The following is a 20,620-nucleotide window of genomic DNA, read 5'->3' on the forward strand; positions in this document are numbered from 1 at the left end:
AGTTTTGCCCTGGAGCTGATTTCAGGTTTGGGCATCTTAGCTAAGCCTTTTTGGAGGTCAGACAGATTCTTTCCTCCTTCACACTCAAAAACCTTACTTTCTAGATCTCCTATCTTCCTGCCCAGTATTAGCCCTTTCCTTCCTCCTCCTCCTCCTCCTCCTTCTTCTTCTTTTTTTTAGTTTGAACCACATATTTTTTATTTTAATAAAGCATATTCACATAGGTTGGGTTTTTGAATCACAGACATTACTGAGGAAAGTCTCTAAGCCCAAAGAGTTAACAGGAGTAATACTATTAATGCTGGCATGAATGCATGCTCCTTAAAGTAACCTATAGAAATCAAATACAGAGGCTATGAGATACCTCACACAGCTCACTCCAACCTAAGGCAGATCACAGAAGTAGGATTCACAGTGAAAACCATGCAATTGATATGTATTCCCTTATCCCTAGAATGTAGAGGAGATCAGAACATCTGGATGAACTAGGTTAATTCTTGACAGTTAACTCCATAAGTTAACATTAAGTCCCAAAGTTAACACTTAGGCTGATGTCATTCTACACAAGTTATTCCATTGAAGAACACAGGACAGTGTCAGAGCATCAAAAAGAAGGAACATTGATAATTGGTGTCTTGATTTTTAGACACTTTTATAGCTCATTGATACAGAAGATGGAATGGATCCAACCTCATCAGAGGCTTAGTCCAAAAATTTCCTGTTGTTATTTAGTCTCAAACAAGGCCACACGAACTTCTGGCGTCATCTGTTGCGCTATAAGATCCAATCTACATTCTAGGGTATTAGAAACTTTTATTTTATCATTTCCATTATAGATCTCAATACCTCCAGATATCTCTGCGGGCAGGAATGTTTTCTGATCAACTTGAACATTAAAATCTCTTTTGGCTGCAAGCTTATACAAAGGGATTGCTTTTTGCACTGCAGCTGTGACCAGAGGGAGATCATCTTTCTTGCAACGGACGATCATTTGGGGCTCCAGTAATTGGTATAAACCCTGAAGGACAAGACCATCCAAAAGCACCTGGTACTTGGGTGTATCTTTCACAATACTGGCGAGTGAGGACTCTCAGTCTTGCCTGATTCATCAAGTTGGACATCTGAATTTTCTTCTGCTGCTCAATGTGTTTCTCCTTCTTCTCATAATACTCCATTATCTTCAGTCTCTATGTTTGTACAAGACGACCTTTCTCAATGTTGAATTCTTCTTCTGCCTTTGCATCTATTTCTTTGGCCTTCTCATTTGCTTCCTGTTCAATGAAAGCCATCATGTGTTTGATCTGTTTTTGGACGTCAGCATCACTGAGGGCCATGGTGACAGCAGCAACTTCTAACAGAGGTGACAACCTCTGAGGATGGCAGAGGAGGAAACCTTCCTCCTTCTTCTTAAAATCTTCTCTACTATATCAATTAAATCACCATAGAATTTGGCAGCTGACTTGGGTATTTTATTATTTGGGATTTCCCTTGGCAACCACTTAAATTTAGATTTTTTTTCAGTCTCAACCATAATTTCACCCTTTACACTGGAAAGATGATGTTGCTCTTGACCGAATTAGGAAAATTTAGGGGAGGGGGGAATCTTATAAAAGACAGATAAATACTGCTATTTGGGGCATGATAAGTCTGATTAGCTTGTGGGGTTCCCAAGAGAAGCTATCCATCAGGGATTTGATGAAGTATGGTTACAATTGAGGATTAAGGTTAGGCCTGGTTATGGAGATTGGGGAGCCATTGGCATAAAGATGATCATTGAAAAGAGCTAAATGAGACCTCAAAGAGGTGGAATTTATAGAAAGTAAAGAAGGTCCAAAAAAGAGCCTTGGAGAAGGACATGAGTTTAGGGGATAGTAAATGGAGAATAACTTAAAAAAGTTTGAGAAGAACCAGTAGAAATGATGAAGCCAAAAGAACAAATATACTAGGAAGAGAGGGTGTATGTCAGTGCCCAAAGCCACAGAGAGGTCATATAGAATGAACACTGAGAAAAGACTACTGAGCTTAACAATTAAGATCACAAGTAACCTTAGAGAGAAATTCAAGCTGGGGATCTTGACTTCAGACTAACAAGAGTTGAGAGGTAAATGGAAGGTAAGAAAAAGAAGGCAACAAATAATAGATGAATTTATAGGTTTATTAATTTGATAGACATTTATTAAGTGCCTACTACAGGTACTGTGCTAAATATTAGAAATAGAAAGACAAAAAGAAAGTAGTCCCTGCCATTAAGGATAATAACTTGAGGGAATGTCAAGGCTAAGTGAAAAAAGAAAACAAAAACTAAGTATGGAGGAGGCTTAGTTGAGTTTGAGGTATCCATAGTAAGTCATAAGGGGAAAGACTGAATAGGATAGAGTGAGAGTGAGAGACAGATAGAAGGCAGAGAGAAGGGAAGAGAGAAAGCTAGAGAAAAATACATATGATTAATGAGGAGGGCACACTCCTGTATCAGTGACATCAGAGGACATTAGTAGAGTGTATGACTGGTTAGCTCTACTGATTAGGGGTAATGAAGCACAAGGTTACAGATTTAATTCCTTTATTCACCATTATATTCCTCAGCCAAAAACTGCAACCTAGTTTCCAACCAGCAGTCTTACAAATGCATGCTGTTGATGGGATCAGTTTGGTGGCACCATAGAAGACCAGACTTGGAGTCAAGAAGTCCTAAGTTCAAATCCAACCTCAGACACTAACCAGCTGTGTCACTCTGGACAAGTCAATCCACCTCTATCTGCTTCAGTTTCCAAATCTGTAAAATGAGGATAATAATAGCACCTACCTCCCAGAATTACTGTTAGAATCAAATAAGATAATGGTTGTAAAGTGCTTAGCACAGTACCTGGTTTATTGTTGGGGTCATAAAAATGTGTTGTTATTGTTGATGCCATTTGGAGTTTTCTTGGCAAATATATTGGAGTGGTTTGCTGTTTTCTTTTTAAGATCATTTTGCAAATGAGGAACCAAGGCAAACAAGGTTAAGTGACTTGCTTAGAGTCACACAGCTATTAGTGTCTGAGGCCAAATGTGAACACAGGAATATGAGTCCAGGCCAAGTGCTCTATCCACTATGTTACCTAGCTGAAATGTCAGCTATTATTATTATGTCATCATCAACAATCATTATTGTTGATGATGACATAATAATAATACTTTTTTGGAATGAATAGATATGCTAGTTGTTAAATGATTGATACAAACAATAAATATGGGAAAGATAAGCTCCTTGAGGACAGGTTCTATATAATTTTTTAACTTTGTATAGTGAACACTTAATAGCTGCTTGTTCACTGGTAGTTTAGAAAGAGTCAAGTAGATAGGTCACTTTTAGCTAATGCCTTCAGGGAAAGGTTCCTGGAAGAGATGGGACTTGAACTCACTTTGAAGGATAGTTAAGGCTTGGTAAGCGGAGAGAGTGAGAATGCAATTCATAGTAGCTCATAAAAAAAAGAGTTAGAAGAGATCTAATAGATGATTTAACAGATGAATAGATCATCTAATACAATCCTGCTACTTTACAAAAGGAGAAACTGAGTGCTTTGTTTGGCCTCTTGGCTCAGGTTAGAACAAGGACCAGAGTATGGCCCTGATTTATAAGGTCTGATTTACAGAAAATGGGTACTCAGGAAGTTAGTACAACCATGAGCTTTATTAATATGTAGCACAGCAAAGAAACAAAAACAAAAGCACGTGCGCACAAACACACACCCACTGGCAACTCAGAACTGGGCACATAGGTTCAATCACTCACATGAGAGAAATGCATACAATACAAGATCTCAGAAGTACATCCTCAGTGGGGTCTAAACAGAAGTCTTATACCTTAAAGTTGGGCTTAATTGGGACAGACAATTAATATTATACATAAGAAGGGACATTATTAATAGGGCCCAGATTTGGTGGAGAAATTTCCCAGAGCCACTTATTTATACCAGACTCAGGTGGGAGAGTTTCTTAATCAGATCCAGAAATTGGTGAGGGTCCAAATCTGTAATCAGGGATTCCAGAAATGCACTCAGCTAGGAGCCTTGTCCAATCAGGAGCTTTGATTATTTGTACATTTGACATAAGGTCAGGATGAGTCAGGACAGTGGAAAAGTACAGACTGTCTGTCATTGTTTATTTTCATTCAGGCCACTTAGCCAAAGTAACTCCATATTGGAGTCCTTTCACTTATGCTAGAGCATCAAACAATATATTTTTAAAATAATAAGTATTATACTAAGGTTAAATGATTTGAACAGGGTCACACAGATAATAATGGAAGAGATGAGATCAGAATTCAGGTCTTCTCACTCTAGATCTGGTGTATAGTTTAGCCTACCCTATACCTTGATATAAGGACATCCATCAAGACTTGAAGATCTATCCAACATCAATATCTTGCCAGCTTCACTCATTCAGTTCAAGTATCACCCTCACCCAACCCCCTTTCTTTTCTACTTCTTATTCTTTTTTTTCCTTTTAAACATTATTTTATTTGGTCATTTTCAAACATTATTCATTAGAAACAAAGATCATTTTCTTTTTCTCCCCCCCTCCCTCCCAATGGCGATGTGTGATTCTTCTGGGTATCACATTCTACTTTTTATTCTTGTTCTGAGAAAATAAATCAAATCAATGTTACCATTCCTACTTTAAAACATATGACAATTGAATGCCATATTGCTTCATTCACAAGTACCCTGACTGCATAAACCAAAATTCCTTTTCCTGACCACTGCTCCTCTAATTGTGTTGTTAGATAATTAGAAACTCTAAGCTCCTTGAGGTGAGGGACCATATTTTTATCCCTAGTCCTTGGCACATAGTAGGCACTTACTTAATCAATGCTTGGTGACTGATTGGTTGGATAGGTAGGGAGGAAATGAGGGAAGTGTGTGTATATATGAAGTATGTTTGAGGAATGAGTATTACATTATTATTACTATTACAATACCATTGCTATTCCTAATTTCTTATTGATATGACTACCAATATATTCAGTGGAAAAATAAAAGAAATAAGTAGCTCATCCTTTTATATTTATGCTAGATGATGGCATTTTACCCAAGATCTCCTTTTGTATATATATTAAAAAACCCAAACCAAAACATTGAAAGATCAAAGATTGTATCAGATAGGAGTTCTAAACCATTTTTGTGTCATCTTTTTTTTTTAAAAACCCGTACCTTCCATCTTGTAGTCAATACTGTGTATTGGCTCCAAGGCAGAAGAGTGGTAAGGGCTAGGCAATGGAGGTCAAGTGACTTGCCCAGGGTCACACAGCTGGGAAGTGTCTGAGGCCAGATTTGAACCTAGGACCTCCTGTCTCTAGGTCTGGCTCTCAATCCACTGAGCTACCCAGCTGCCCCCTTGTGTCATCTTTTAAGCAACCTACTTAAACTATGGACTCTTTCTAAGTCCAGGGACCCTAACTTAAGAGGAACCTATGCTCAAATTTAAGACCCAACAATGCTTATTGATATTTATTTGGCAGCAACAATGTGCCAGAGATGATAGCATGATGAGGAGAACACAGATAATTTGGAAGTGAGATGTGAGGGCAAAGAATTTTTGCTCTTATTTTTTAACTCACCACATGCATAATTTGTTGGTTTTGGCAAAGAGGAAGCTTACTTCTTCCATTAATGAAGTCAAGTTGCATTATTAGAGTACATGACTGACTAAATCATCTGATAAGAGCCAATGAGGCCAAGGTCACAAGTTCTATTTAGGGCATAATTTTTGCCTGGAAGAACTCCAGCTGAGCTTTCAGAACTGAGTAACAGTGGAGATGGTTACCAAAAATTTCTGCTGCTTTTCCATCCTCGCTCAAGCTGTGTTTTGAAATTTTGGGCAAACTTATGAAGCCCCAGACTTCATGGAGGCTTTGGGCCTTTCCAGGAAATCTAAGTAGTTATAATAATTTACCTTTATGTAGTATTTTATAGCTGGTAAAGTTCTTTATACATATTATATCAGTTGAGCCATGGAAAGTAGGTATTTCTACATAAATATTATACTACCTATATTATCACATGAAGTGTCTGAGGTTCAGAGGAATTAAGCAACTTGCCAACATTCACACAGGGTCTGAGTGTGAGAGGGAAGATTTGAAATCAGTTGCTCCTAATAGTATATATCCAGCGCTCTCTCCACTACTACCCATCTACCCTCCAGTCCCTCCAAACAATGGGAATAGGAATGTGGATCTCCCATTGGCAATTAGGGTTTTAGGCACAGTATGTGACTTCTTTATCTCATCAGTTGAAATGGGTGGTCTGTCAATGAGGAAAGCATTGCCAAGATCCTTCCTTCAAGTTGTTCACAAAATAGTTGGGAGGATTCCCATATTTGAGCAAGGCAATCTAAAGAGGCCATGTTACAGTATCTGTCCTCAAAGTCTTAAAACTGTGACATACATACTTTATGCACTGAAGGAAACTTTTTGTTTCAGGGTATAGCATAAAGGTGACCTTACAGAGAAATGTGGACCAAGGAACTGAATGACTCATTGGAAGGGATTGTTGAGAGCAATCCCTTACCTTCAATAAGTGCTTTGAATCCCTAAGTTTATACCCAAGAAACAGAAATTTTGGACCATATTTACATATGATGCTGACAAACTGTCATCAGCCTACCTTATTATCCCTAAGGAGGACTGTCATGAGGACTACCATTATAATCCCTCTTCTTTTGTTTTTCTTTCATTCAAGCATGTATCAGGGCCCATTGCATCTCAATTCCTTTGAGTATACTTCCCTTGAGAACACCAGATTATGTAGTGGTGACTAGCCTAAAGTCTGTTCAAAGTAAAAATATCAAAAACTTAATTAACTAGATCACATGGAGAATGGGATACAAGAGTAACTGGATTATCTAGCAGGATAATGGTTAAGCTTAGACCTCTTTCTGCTCCCGTCTTTGTTGAAAATTTTTCAAAAAATTGCCTTCTCTTCTGTCTCAATGTCATCTGTCTGAATATTATTGATTATTGTGTAGGACTGTGATATAGATATAGATCCAGAAGGTACAGAAGACAGGGTTGTCTTGTGGCTTTACATAGATCCCCAAAAATTGGGTTTATTTTTCTTTTTTACTAAGCTCCTGATATGTGCTTGTTTACTTGACCTCAGCTTCTTTCTCATAAAAAGTAAAGGAAAATAATGTTCAAAAAATGCTGGTAGATTCAGGAATAGGTGAAATGAGAATTGGGTTCTTTTAAATGATTGTTAGGCCCACATTGACTAACCAATAAAGAGCTGTTGGTTTACAGACTAAGAGAGCTTTGTTTCTAAGAACTAGATTTGCTGGAAGAATATAAATATGGAGGAGGCCACATCTCCCTGAGGAAAAATAATCACGCATAGGTGGGGAAGTTGCATATCAGCATATCTGAGTTCTACCAAGTAGAGTAAGAAATTTAGTTGGAGTTCTATTTATATACTTCTTTGGTTCAAGGATTGTAAAGTTAGAATTAGAAGTAACTTTAGAGGTCATTGAGTACAATAAAAGAGGCAGCTATGTAGGGCGGTGAAAAGTGCTAGGTTGGGATTTAAGAAGACCAGAGTTCAAATCTCACCTCAGACACACACTAGCTGTGACATTTGGACAAATCACTTAGCCTCTTTTTCTTTATCTGTAAAATGAGAAGAATAATACCACACCTCATCTCCCGGGGTTGTTGTGAGGATCATATAAGATAGTATTTTTTAAAGTTCTTAGCCTAGTGCCTGATACAGAGTAGATACTATATACATGGTACCAATTAATTATTATTATTACTAGTATTATTATATTATTCTCCTCAACTGAGTCCAAAAGAGGTAAGGTGACTCATTTATCATATGAGGAAAATATGAAAGAGAGGTCTTCCTGATTCCAAGTCTAATGTTCTAGCTACCCTCAGTCAATAAGCAGCAATGAATCACTTATTTTGTGCTGGGTACAGTAGAAAATACTAGGATATCAATAAAGGCCAAAATTGTCCACGCCCTCAGTTATCTTATATTCTGATAAGGGAGACAACGTAAATAAGTACATATGAGATACATAGACATATAGATACATCTATATGAGACACAAAAAACTAAATATATTTGATACATATAGATACAAATACACATATATGAGATGCATCACACACACATAAACATACTCCTACAAAGACATAAATATACGAGATCCAAATAACTAAGTAAATTAGACACATACTGATACATAGACATATATATGAGATACATAAATCCACATAAACAGACCCATACATATAGATACATCTATATGAGATACAAATAACTAAGTATATGAGAGATACACAGATACATATACACACGCGATACATTTGCACATGTAAACAAACACATATGTGTATAGAGATATATGCTATAGAGTAGGTTGGAGTAGATGCATATATACAGATAGAGTAGATTAGAAGGATGTTTCCCTCCAATGGAGGGACAAGGAAGGGCTTCCTTACAGAAGGTGTGATTTAAATGGAATCTTGAAGAAAGACACATAAAACAAGAGATATTTCATGCCCAGGGAATGGTTAATGTGAAAACTTGGAGTGGAGTATAATTGATTTGGTATGAGGGCACCAATGCTCAGAAACAAATGCATACTTCCATAGTATTTTGCAGAGTCTGTAAAAGCAATGCAGGATCTGTCCCCAGAAGTTTTTGTGGCATCCATTGCCTTGGTAAAAACCATAGTGGAAGCTATTGAGGGATTCCTGTAAGGGAAAGTATCCAATTCTACCATTGCAGAAGAGATTTAAAAGAGCTGTTAGAGATCTGTGGAAAGGCATTGAAGATTACATCAATCTAATTGATGCATATGGAAGAAGACTTGAATACATATCTATCTATCTATCTATATATAGATATATATATAACTCAATTTAAGGGAACACAAGAGAAAGATAAAGAAAGAAATCTGGGAAACAAAAGCATATCAGAAATGCCAGATTCTCTTACTCAACAACTGAAAACAACAACAAAAAAATTAAGTTAAGATAAAACAAGAAGTCAAAGCCGGGAAAAGGACAAAATAAATAATTAAACATGAATAAATTTTTTTGCTAGAGATGCTTGAGAAATATATGACAACCAAAAAGCCCCAAATGACTAGCTTCAATTAGTATATTAAATTTTGTAAAGAACCTTACAAATGTTATTTTACTTTTTTCTTCACTACAACTCTTGGAAGTTGGTGCTATTATTATTTTATATTTATGCTACATTATTTTATAGATGGGGAAATTGGGGCAGACAGAGACTAAGTGACTTGCATAGAATTACACATCTAATAAGCAATTAAGGTTATATTTTAATTCAAATCTGCTTGATTTCAGGTCCAGTGTTCTACCCACTTTTCCACCTTGCTGCAAAATAAAGAGATTAGGGGTAAAAAAGAGCCCTTAAAGATGGCAAATATGAAAATTTTCTGATGGTCTAGATGGTTGTAAAAAATCTAACATAATGAAAAATGTAAGCTGGGTAAAATAAGCAGTAAAAAAAACTGCATTTGATTAATGAGTGACAAACCAGTTATTTCAAGGGAAATAAACTCTGGCTTCTCTACAAAGCTAAAAAAAATGGTGGGTCAGAGATGATATGTAAGAACTAATTCAAATGCTTTATAGTGATATATAAATTATTAGTAAACATTTTACCAGCTTCCTTTCAGTTGAATACATGATCTAATTTTTCTTAATAGAAAACATCAGATATATACTACCAGAAGAACATCTGTTCTCAATTACAGGCAAACTACATATATGTATTATATATATGCACATATACATACACAGACTATAATAGTTTGTACCTTGTACAAAGCATTTACCATTTGGATAATTAAAAATTATTTTGATATTTATGAGATAAAAATATATTGACTGAGGAGCATGTCAAATAAAATTTTATTATGTATTTGGTAAGTATTGAACAACATATATACTTGGTAATTGTTGAAAAAATTGCCAGAAGGCATCATAAGATTTATATTTCCTTTGTAAATTGTCACAAAGCCTCTGATTCAGTTCCACACTCATGGCTTAGTTATGTATCAAAAATATATGAAATGAAACTTAATAGAGTGAGACTGCTACAGTATTTGATGTAAACTTAGAAAACTGTTTTCTACTTAAAATATTTTGCCAGCACAATAATGTCAAGGCTTTATTTTGAGGGAGATAGTTTAAGAAGCTTATGAATGAGTGAATGTGAAAACATTTATTAAACATTTATTTTGTACCAAGCACTGGGGTTAAGCACTGGGGATACACATATAAAAGTAAAGATAGGCCATGTGCTCAAAGAGTACACATTCCAATAGGGGATTAAGTAGTATTTGGGTTGAACATTACAGATATGACAAGTATAGCTGTAGAGGAGTATAATGGCATATTCTTTCCAGGAACAGTGGCAATATTGATTTGATTATGGATCCAGAAGTAGGAAAGAGAAGAAAAAGAAGTGCATGGGCTGGGATTGGATTTACATGTAGTAGGTGATGAAGCAACCACCAATTTAAAAAGTTGGGGCCCAGCACCTAAATTACAAGAAATGAACTGGCTTGCTTTCTGTCCATAGAGGTAAGCATCTGGTGAAAAGACGCCAGAGATTGAAAGATAGCATGACTGAGTCTGGATCCAGATATAGTAGGCAAAGGCAACTGGGGTAACTACCAATCAGGAAACCAGAGTTCCAGAGAAGGAATTTCTGAAATTAAAGTTTTAAATTCTGAGAATGCATGGTTTTAAGAGCTTAAATCTCCCCCAAATACTCAGTGTGGTTACCCAATGGAAAAAAAATAAAAACTCCATCTCAATAATTATTTATGTACATGAATGACATTAAGGAATATGACTTCCACAGGGGAAAAAAAACCCCACATTAATTAAGCTTTTTCTTCTAATGGACTTATTCTCTGTTGACATCAAAATTTCATATGAAAGCAATAAATAAGACATTCTTAAGCACACAAAAGAAAGACAGAAAAGGCATTGAACTTGAATATAGATGTCATATTAAACTAAAGGAAGAAAGTAATGTTTACTAATATCTTGGTGCTCTCCAGGAAAGACATATAAGTTGTAAAGATAACAAAGAGAACTCTACAATTGAGTATATTAAGAAAATCACTGACATCTTGAATTAAAGTTGAATGGGAAGGAATACATTTCCACAATTAACACCTACACAGTAATATTCAATGTATGCTTTCAGAATTATAAAATGGATCATAAAAGATTTGGAAAGTATCCTAACAAAAGCCTATAATATATTAATGAAAACAGCGTTTGTCATCTTAAAACAGCTATTTTAAAATGGATATTTTTCTCACCAAAAAGGAGAAAGAAGATTGATAGACATTTTTAGAGCACATGAGAAACAGTTAAAAAAAAAACTACAGGAAAAATACTTTTGGAAAGAGCAAATATAACTTCAGTAAGTAATGATAAAGTCTGATAACAAGTATATGCCATTGGTTTTATCAAAGGAAAGCAAAAGTGATAGTCTATGAAATGGATTAAGTATAAGATGGAAATAAAAAATTACTGAGATACATGAACTCAACCAACTATATTTCAGCAATCATCAAACAAATGACTGAAGGATTTTCCTTAAGTCCAGACTTAAGATTCAGTATAGATTGTACAAGAAAATGGTAAGAATTGTGCACCACACCATTGCAGACTATAAAAATATGTAAGAGGAGACCAGATAGCTAGAATGACAATGTACCTAAAAAGCTCACACTCCTTCCTGGAAAGATAGAGAACACATCCCTATACTGTAATATTTCTATATTACAACTACAACATTTGATACAACTATAAACTTCAAAATTCTTCAAAAACTACAAAATAAACTTCAAAACTGGGGAGCATAACCAATAAACTGATCTTGAATTTGGCCTGACATCACAGAATGAATTGTAGCTCACAATTACCCAGTTCATAAAAACTCAAAAACAGTTTTGTCAATAATTAACTCTTGCATCATACTCTCCAAACTTCATGTCATCAAATACTTCATATATATATATATATATATATATATATATATATATATATATATATAACAAAAAAGATCAATATCTTGTGGAAACAGGATAAGGTGCATATTATCCCTGTTATTTTTTATAGTATTAGATTTGTATCAAAAACTTTTAGAAAGCCTATAAAGGAAAATATTTATTCATTAAAAAGGGCATAATATATAGTCCACAGAACATTAAATGTAAAAGAATAGCAATATAATCTCTTGTTCCAGGAATGTTTCTACCTACACCCCATTGAAAAATAAGAATGAGATAATAAAAAAATAGTGACAGCTATAAGGTGCTTTGAAGCTTGCAAGATGCTTTATTGATTTTTATCACATTTAAATAATCTATGATACATTTTCTTTTATAAAGCATTGTGAGGAGGGCAGCTGGGTGGCTCAGTAGATTGAGAGTCAGGACTAGAGACAGGAGGTCCTAGGTTCAAATCTGGCCTCAAACACTTCCCAGCTATGTGTCCCTGGGCAAGCCACTTAACCCCCATTGCCTAGCCCTTATCACTCTTCTGCCTTGGAACCAATACACAATATTGACTCCAAGATGGAAGGTAAGGGTTTAAAAAAAAAAGCATCGTGGGAGAAAAGAAAATATGTATGATAAAAAAAATTTATCTGGTTATGACAAGTTGATAAATAACCAGTGTACACCCCTGGTAGCTATATCATGTCAAGAGATAAAAGGAAGTTCTCTAGCATATTACATAGCTAAGTGGCACAGTGCATAAAGTGATGGACTTGGTGCCAGAAAGATTAATTCAGTCTTACTTCAAACACTTACTAGGTATCTGGCCCTAAGAGAGACCTCTTAACTTTCTGTGACTATTTTTTAATTTGTAAAATGAGGATAATAATACCACCTACCTCACCGAGGTGCTAAGAGGATTAAATGAGATAACAGATATTAAATGCTTTATAATCCACAAATCTTTGTATAAGTGCAAATGATGATGATGAGCATGGTGACTTTCTGGTTAGGATTTATGGGAGAACATGTATAAAAAGTAAGAAGGATAGATAGACTGGAGTGTTTTGTATGGTTAGGGAAGTGTCCATGAAGTTGTGACTATACATAGGCGCACCTGATTGCATTAGGGAAACTATTCAAAGACTACTTTGGACTCTAAATAAAACTCAAAATATTTTTCATCTTGAACTTAAGAAGGAAACTCCTGGAGTGAGAAGGTGATTGACGAAAGGAGCAAACAGGGCTTCCAGAAGTTCAGTTTTCATTGCCTCTTGGGAAATAATCTAAATAAATTTCCTTCACAACTTTCACAATTATAGATGGCATAGTTTTGAGAGGTAAGTGAATGGTCATTAAAAGGGACATTTCCTGAGGTCTCAATGGAGAGAGAAAGGTTGCACAGGCTAGAAGAGCCACAATAGTCTGTGCAGCCACAAAGCCATGCTCTGTCTTTGGCTTTGTTCCTCACCAGCTATTTGACCTGGAGCTTGTAAAATGAAAAGGTTGGACTGGACAGTCTCTATAGTCTCTCTCAACTTTAAGGTTCTGACTGTAAATGGTTGGAAATATTTCTTTATTGCACACTGTAAAAACTATACTAGCCTATTAAATACATTGGAATTTTCTGAATGGATGATTCCAATTGTGTTGGTACGAGCTCCTTTTTCCAAAAGGATTGAAAGATAAATAGATTAAATAAAGGATTTCTGAAATTCTAGAACAGGAGTTAACTTAAAGGGGAAGAGCCTATAGACCCCATTGAGGGAAGAAAAATGACAACATTTCTATTCAGAAAATGAAGGAAGACTACCATTAAATGGATATGCAACTAGTGAGGTGAAGGTGATTGCCAAGGAAGCAGTACCAATGATAGGCTTGGTGAGGAGAAAGGAGGTCTACTAAATTCAGTGGACAGAAATCTGTCTGAGATTATAGAATATGCACATTAAATTATCTGATATCAACAAACTTCATAGGATGACTATAGAGGTGACACATTGGGGAATGGGATTAATCTTTATGAAGAAGACAGAAATAGGAAGAACGTTAATATAATAGTTTATATGAAGTAATTCTTAGGGGAGAAATCCAATGTACTGGACAAGATAAATGACATAAAACTTTGTTACAAGCTTGACTGACAAATATTTTTGCATCTGTACCATACATCTCTCTGTTCTTTGTCAGTAAAACTCCTAAAAAAGCCATTTACACATGTTGTCTCCACTCCCTCTACTCTCATTCTCTTCTAAACTTTCAGCAATATGTTTTCCAAATATTGCTCAACTGATGAAACTGTTATCTCAAATGATTTTTTAACTGCCAGATCTAATGGTTTCTTTGTAATCCGCACACTTCTTGACCACTTTGCAATATTTGACATAACATAGTTGATTGCCCTCTCCCCTCTCTACATTTTTATGACACTACTCTCTCCTGATCCTTCTAGTTGTCTGGCCATTCCTCAGATTCCTTGGCTGATTCATCATTCATGGTATATACTAACTGTAGGTGTATCCCAAGACTCTATCCTTGGCTATTTCATATTCTCTCTATTCTCTATTCTCTGTACCATCTCATTTGTTGAACTCAACAGCTCTAATCAGTTTTATTATCATCTTTATGCAGATGCACATATCCAACCCAAGTTTCTTTTATATCATAAGTTGTTTGCTAGACATTTTTATATGAGAATTCTGTAGGCATCTCAAACTCATTATGGCCAAAGCACAGGTCATTATTTACACCTACACCAATCCCACTTCTCATACTTCTCTTTTCCTGTACAGAGTAAGAGTTATTTCAATTATTCAGGTTCAATGAAGTAAAGATTAAGTCCTTGATTCTTCACTCTTGCCTTATACATCCAATTAATTGCCAAATTCACAGATGTCTGCTCTCCAGCCACACATTTACCACCATAGTGCATGTCCTCATCATCTATTGCCTAATGATTGCAATCTTTTTCTAAATGGTCTCCTTACTCAAGCCTCTCCCCACTTCAATGTATCCTCTCCACACTTTAAAAAGCAATTTTCCAAAAGTACAGATGCGATCATGTCACATCAATAAACATTAGTGACCCCAAACTAGTTCTAGTATTGAATGTGGACTCTTCCATTTGATATTTAAAGCTCCTTAAACCTTGCCCTTTCTTAACTTTCCACATCTTTAAGCATTATTCTTTTAATGAACTTGATAGTCTAGTTACACTGACCTACTTGTGGTACAATACATATTATACTTTATCTCCCCATCTTTGTGCCTTCCATGTTTCCTTACATTTGTCTTTTTGGATCATTTTCCCCTAAAATTCAATTGAAGGACCATGTTTTGCATAAAGTCTTTCCCTTCTCCCTCTCCCAGTTGCTAGTCCCCATCCTCATGAAACTTCCTTGTAATTTTGTAAATTTTGTAAGCATTCTGCATATTTGGGGTACCTCAAAAGTCTTAGTGCCATTTTAATCTATTAAATCTGAGTTTAATCTTATACTAAGATTTTTGGGGCACCTATATTAATTTGCTGTATTCCCCCTAAGAATGTAAACTTATTGTGAACAGAGACCAACTCACTTTTGTCTAATACTTAGCACTAAACCTGAGGACACATTGTAGGCATTTAATAATAAGCCATTGAATGATTAATTGATTAAAATATTGAAATAGTAATTCAGTGGTTATGGTTAAAAACTCAACGCGATTTTGACATTCATAATAGAATATAGAAATGAGGTAAGTCTTCTTGCTTCCTCAGAATTAGGGAACTCTGAACCGAAATATGGGGAAGTTGGGGAAGGTTCAAAAGCCAAAACCAAAATGATGGAACATTTGAAAAATGTCTTACCAGCAAAAAATAAAGAATAAAATTTATTTCATCCTGGGGGTCAGGGGGAGGACACCCAGGGAATCATTCTAACATCAAATCTTCACATGAGGTACAGGGATGGGAAATTACTTAATTAGAGACACACAATAAGTTTAGTGCTGGAGTCAGGGCTTCCCCTGAAGAACTTTATATAACTAAGTATACAGGCTATATGAGAGTGAGAAGCTGTTTCAATGCTTGGGTTTTCCCCCCTCTCATCCATCAGCATGAACTCATACATGTAAAATATTTCCCAAACTTAAAATACTGTCAATTGAGCTATACATTCTCACTCTCTTTTCCCCCTCCCTCCATCTTCAATTTCTTTTCCTCTTCTTTCTCTTGCTTTTTCCTTTCCTCCTCTTCATGCTCCTCTTTTTTCTGTTTTCCTTATTTTCTCTACTTCTGCTTCTATCTTGATCTCTTTTCTTTGTCTTTGACCCTCTGTCTCCTCTTTCTCTTGCTGTGTCTCCTCTCACAGTCCCTCTATCTCTGTTTTAATTTTCCTCCCCTCCTCCCCCAATCTCTGTTCTACATAAGTATGGCAAATGGCCATTTTCTTTCACTGAGGATTGGACAGAAGGAATTGGTTTGAACTAAAGTAGGAGGATTTAGATTAGATATTGGGGGAGGGGGGACCAAACTCAGGCTCTGAGACAGTGGTATATTTTATTAAGAGAAGATTTTGGATCTTCTCTTGGAATTCAGTTTTTAAAGGTAGAACTTGAATGTCCTGGAAGGATGATACAATCCTGCCTAGAAGTTGTAGAATAGGCAAGGAAACCTCTCAAAGATGCTTATAGTTTATATGTAGCTAAGATTTTATGTCCAAGGGGCACAACCCAAATGTTTTTCTTTTGTAATTTCATGTGGAAAAAGAATGAAAAAAATCCGAGTAATCACATTCAAAATATGATGGATAACAATGAATACTGGGCAGTCAGAAGATGTGGAATTGAATCCTGGTTCTATGATTTACAGCTATGTGACCTTCTGCCAATTGTTTAACTTCACTGAGCAATTATTTCTTCATCTATAAAAAGAAGGGGTCGGACTAAATGATGTCAAAAATCCCATTCAGCTTGGACAGTCTAGCAGAAATAAAAAACTGCAGCCAAATTATAAAATCTTATTTTTTATGTTTTATCAGTACAATTGATATAAACATCTATTTGCAAAGTATTTTGGAATCCTTGTGGTCAATCCCTCTTTAAGTTATCAAAAAGGGGCAATTGGTGGCTCAGTGGATAGAGTACCAGGCCATGAGTTGGCAGGACCTGGGTTAAAATCTGACCTCAGATACTTCATTGTATTTATTGAATTGACTGACAGAAGGAAAAGGTTCAAAAAAGAGCAAAGGAAAGAAAAAAAGGTAAAGAAGGGATTTGTATTCTGGACATTTCCTAGTTATTTGTTAAAATAAATGGAACTGAATTAAGTTAGGTGATAGTGTCTGAGATAATTTTCAGATAGAGATCCACTCATTCCTAGTCTGATTCATTTCATTTCATACCACACATGAAGTTAGGGAAGGCTTTTGAAGTACTTGAAATGTCCAAGTTAGAGAGGAAAGAAAATTTCTGTTTAATATCAGTGATATGGCAATGATAACCAAAGCAAAAATACTGAGTCTTCCTACCATGAAAACAGTAACATATATAGAGGGTCTGGGAACAAGATCCCATGGTTAGCATTTACTAATGAAATGCACTAGAGCTCATGTGAAAAAAGCAACTGCAAGAAAACTATAACCAAATGCCAAAGGAGCAGAGGTACTGAGAAAAGAGTAAGAGGTATCAGGTGTGAGAGAAAAAGTAAAACAAACAAGTATCAAGAGGGAATCTATGTTCCATGGTTACAAAGAACAATATAAAGACCACAGAGAACTGACTCAGGGGAGTCTGGAGGGAAAAACACAGAGTTGAGGAGGAACATCTTTATTGTTCTCAACTTTTCCTTATTCCAAACTGATCTAAATCATTTTCCTTCTCCTTCATCAATCCTTCCCTACCCATTCTAGCCCTCATCCATCTTCCTCTTCTCTGAACTCCTCTAAAGTTTGAGTCGCTTATCAAATTACTTAGAATTTAATTATAGTCTGTCTTTATTGCCATTGCTTTATTTAGTCAGGTTGCTTTTTATTTGACTAATACACATTTATTAATACTCAACTGAATACTAACTTCTTTTTGAATAGGTACCATATTTTGCCTATGTCCTTTGATATTCTGCATAATATCTAGCACAAAGTAGACATCCATTACATATTTATTGATTCCCGTCAAGGGCAGAATTAGTTTTTAGGCAATCTCTACCAAGTTTTGTTTTGTTCCCTAATTACTAGTTTTGAGATTGCCCTACTAAACTTAGAGATTATTTCTCCAGCATGCGGGATCTTATGATGACTTGTAGAAATGTGTTTAAGAGTTTGTTCTTCTTGAAAGGCTTGTAGTTTAGGTAGGGAATACTTAGAATAAGTACATGGTATGACTAAAGGAATGTATCTTATTTTCCTAAGACAGAGACAGAGACTAGGCCTATGATTTGATTGATATAGAGAATTCTCAGATAAAGAAACTTTATTTAACTAGTCAGAATGGCATGTTGTATTGTAATTTGTAGCCTTAGATGCTTAGAGAACAGAAAATTTAAGTGAATTGCCCAGAATTACAAATCCAGTATTTGTCAGAGGTTTAATTTGAATTCAAGGATTCCTGCATCTAAGGCTAACCCTTTGTTCACTAGTCATGCTACCTTCCAAAAGACACCAATTTATACTCATGCCCAAAAAATAACAAAGGATAAATAGCAGTACTCAGAAGTGTATGCTAAGTGCCTTGGGAATAGTTTCAGAATTTTTAGATTAAAAGAGAGAATGATCTCTGATGCCTGAAGTGGTTGTGAAATGTCTCAATGATCAAGTGTGTAATCTCAGTCTCCTCCAGAGTTATAAATGATCCTGATCATTTCACATGCTCTCCTCCATTGTACTCCAAAGAATTTTTGGAAGAGGTAGTATTTTATGTCATATAAAATAATAGAAGTTATTTATGAGGCTGTAGAAACAATTTTCATTATAAAACCGAAAAAGTAATAGTATGTTCTTGAGAAAATTTATTGGTGATAAAAATGATAATTTCTTATTTCCTGAATTAGGTAGAGTTCTTCTTTAAGAGACCAATAGAGGCAGGAATAACTAAGTGTAGCAAATTCAAAAAATGTAAATTTTAATACTTCACCATTGGACACAAACCAAGGTGAAATAAATAGAGGATTTGTTCACCTAGTGAATTTAATCAGACCAGGTCACAAAACCCAAACTTCAGATCCTGACTCGAGTTAGATATATTCTATAACTTTCAAATGATTTCCTAGAAATAGTGAAAGGACACAAATGACAGCTACTTTTTTGCTAAAGGTAAATATAACCTCTTTGGGCATTTTTTAACTCTTCAAAGAGCCATTTTTCTGAACTACTCCCCAACTTGTATTGTCACTCATGGTTTAGGTCCCCAGAAGGTAGTTACTATCTTCAAGTTCAAGGGACACCCTTATGATTCTTAAGCTCCTAAAATTATAGATCATGAACATCCACTGGCATGTTTCCAAATAGCACTCAGTCAACATAAACCATTAACTCTAAAAAGAAAAATCCAAACTCTTACCTTCTGTTTTAGTATCAATCCTAAGACAGAAGACAGTTAAGGAGAGTCTGAGGCCAGATTTAAAATCAAGTTCTCTTGACTACAACATGGGGTGTTTCCATGTGGATGAGAACATACTGTGGCAAGGAGAAGAGGAAAATACATCCCTTCTTCCTTCTACAATGAGATCTTCTTCCATAATGTCTCCAAGCCTGAACTGTCTTGTTACTTAACTCTGGCTTTTTCCAAGAATTAACTATCCAGGGTCAGGGTTGATATTCATCCTACCCAATTATATTATCCCTTATGACTCAACATGGGAAAGGTATCTAAACTTTGAAGAGAAATCTCATGTTCAACTCTCCATTTTGAAGTTTTCTTACAAAGATCCTGTAGTAGTTTTATTTCCTTCTCCAGTTCCTTTTCAGATGAAGAAAGTAAGGCAAATAGGGTCAAGTATTCTGGTATTCTGGGTACCAGTACATGTGATCATATCAGATCGATGGTTGATTTACTGTTACATATATAGTTCCATGTATATGTGATTTTTGTTATTTATATATATATGTATTTTAAAAATTCAAAAGAGTCTGGCCATTGTTTTTAAATTCTTAATCTCATCTTTCTGTCTCCAAACTGATCATGTTATGTCAAAATATAACAGTGACCTTAGCATGTTATAGTCTCAGTTACATAGATCATAGCCCTAGGGAAACAGCAAACACTGCCATTCAAAGCTGTCAGAAATCTGGTGTCAAGAACTTGTCTTTCTCTATCTTTTACCTCCACCTCAATTTGAAATCCACTAGTATCATAGGGTTAAGTGATTCTTCTGGCAGTAGATTCTTTTCATTAGCAATTTGGAATCACTGCTGTGCAGAAGGCTTCATTGTTCTCCAATGCTGGAAAATCAATTTGCATAATGAAGCAGGTGAGAGAGCCTCTTGCCCATTCAGGCAGTTCTGATTGGCAGAGAGAAAGAGGTTTTATATGTAATTGGCTGCAATTAATTTGAAAAAAAAAAGAAGAAGAAAATTGCCCATTGCTCCAAATTAAAAAAAAATCACAT

General features: G+C 35.5%; 1 protein-coding gene and 1 pseudogene across 6 annotated transcripts in view; both read right to left on the reverse strand.

Annotated features, from left to right (window-relative positions):
• Positions 1 to 20,620, reverse strand: part of GRIN2B (glutamate ionotropic receptor NMDA type subunit 2B) — a 641,083-nt gene that overhangs the window by 27,751 nt on the left and 592,712 nt on the right. The window lies entirely within an intron of this gene.
• On the reverse strand, positions 171 to 1,398 carry LOC100014575 (V-type proton ATPase subunit E 1-like; annotated as a pseudogene).

The sequence above is a fragment of the Monodelphis domestica genome, chromosome 5 (genome assembly GCF_027887165.1).
Source record: "Monodelphis domestica isolate mMonDom1 chromosome 5, mMonDom1.pri, whole genome shotgun sequence".
In the NCBI taxonomy this organism is placed as follows: domain Eukaryota; kingdom Metazoa; phylum Chordata; class Mammalia; order Didelphimorphia; family Didelphidae; genus Monodelphis; species Monodelphis domestica.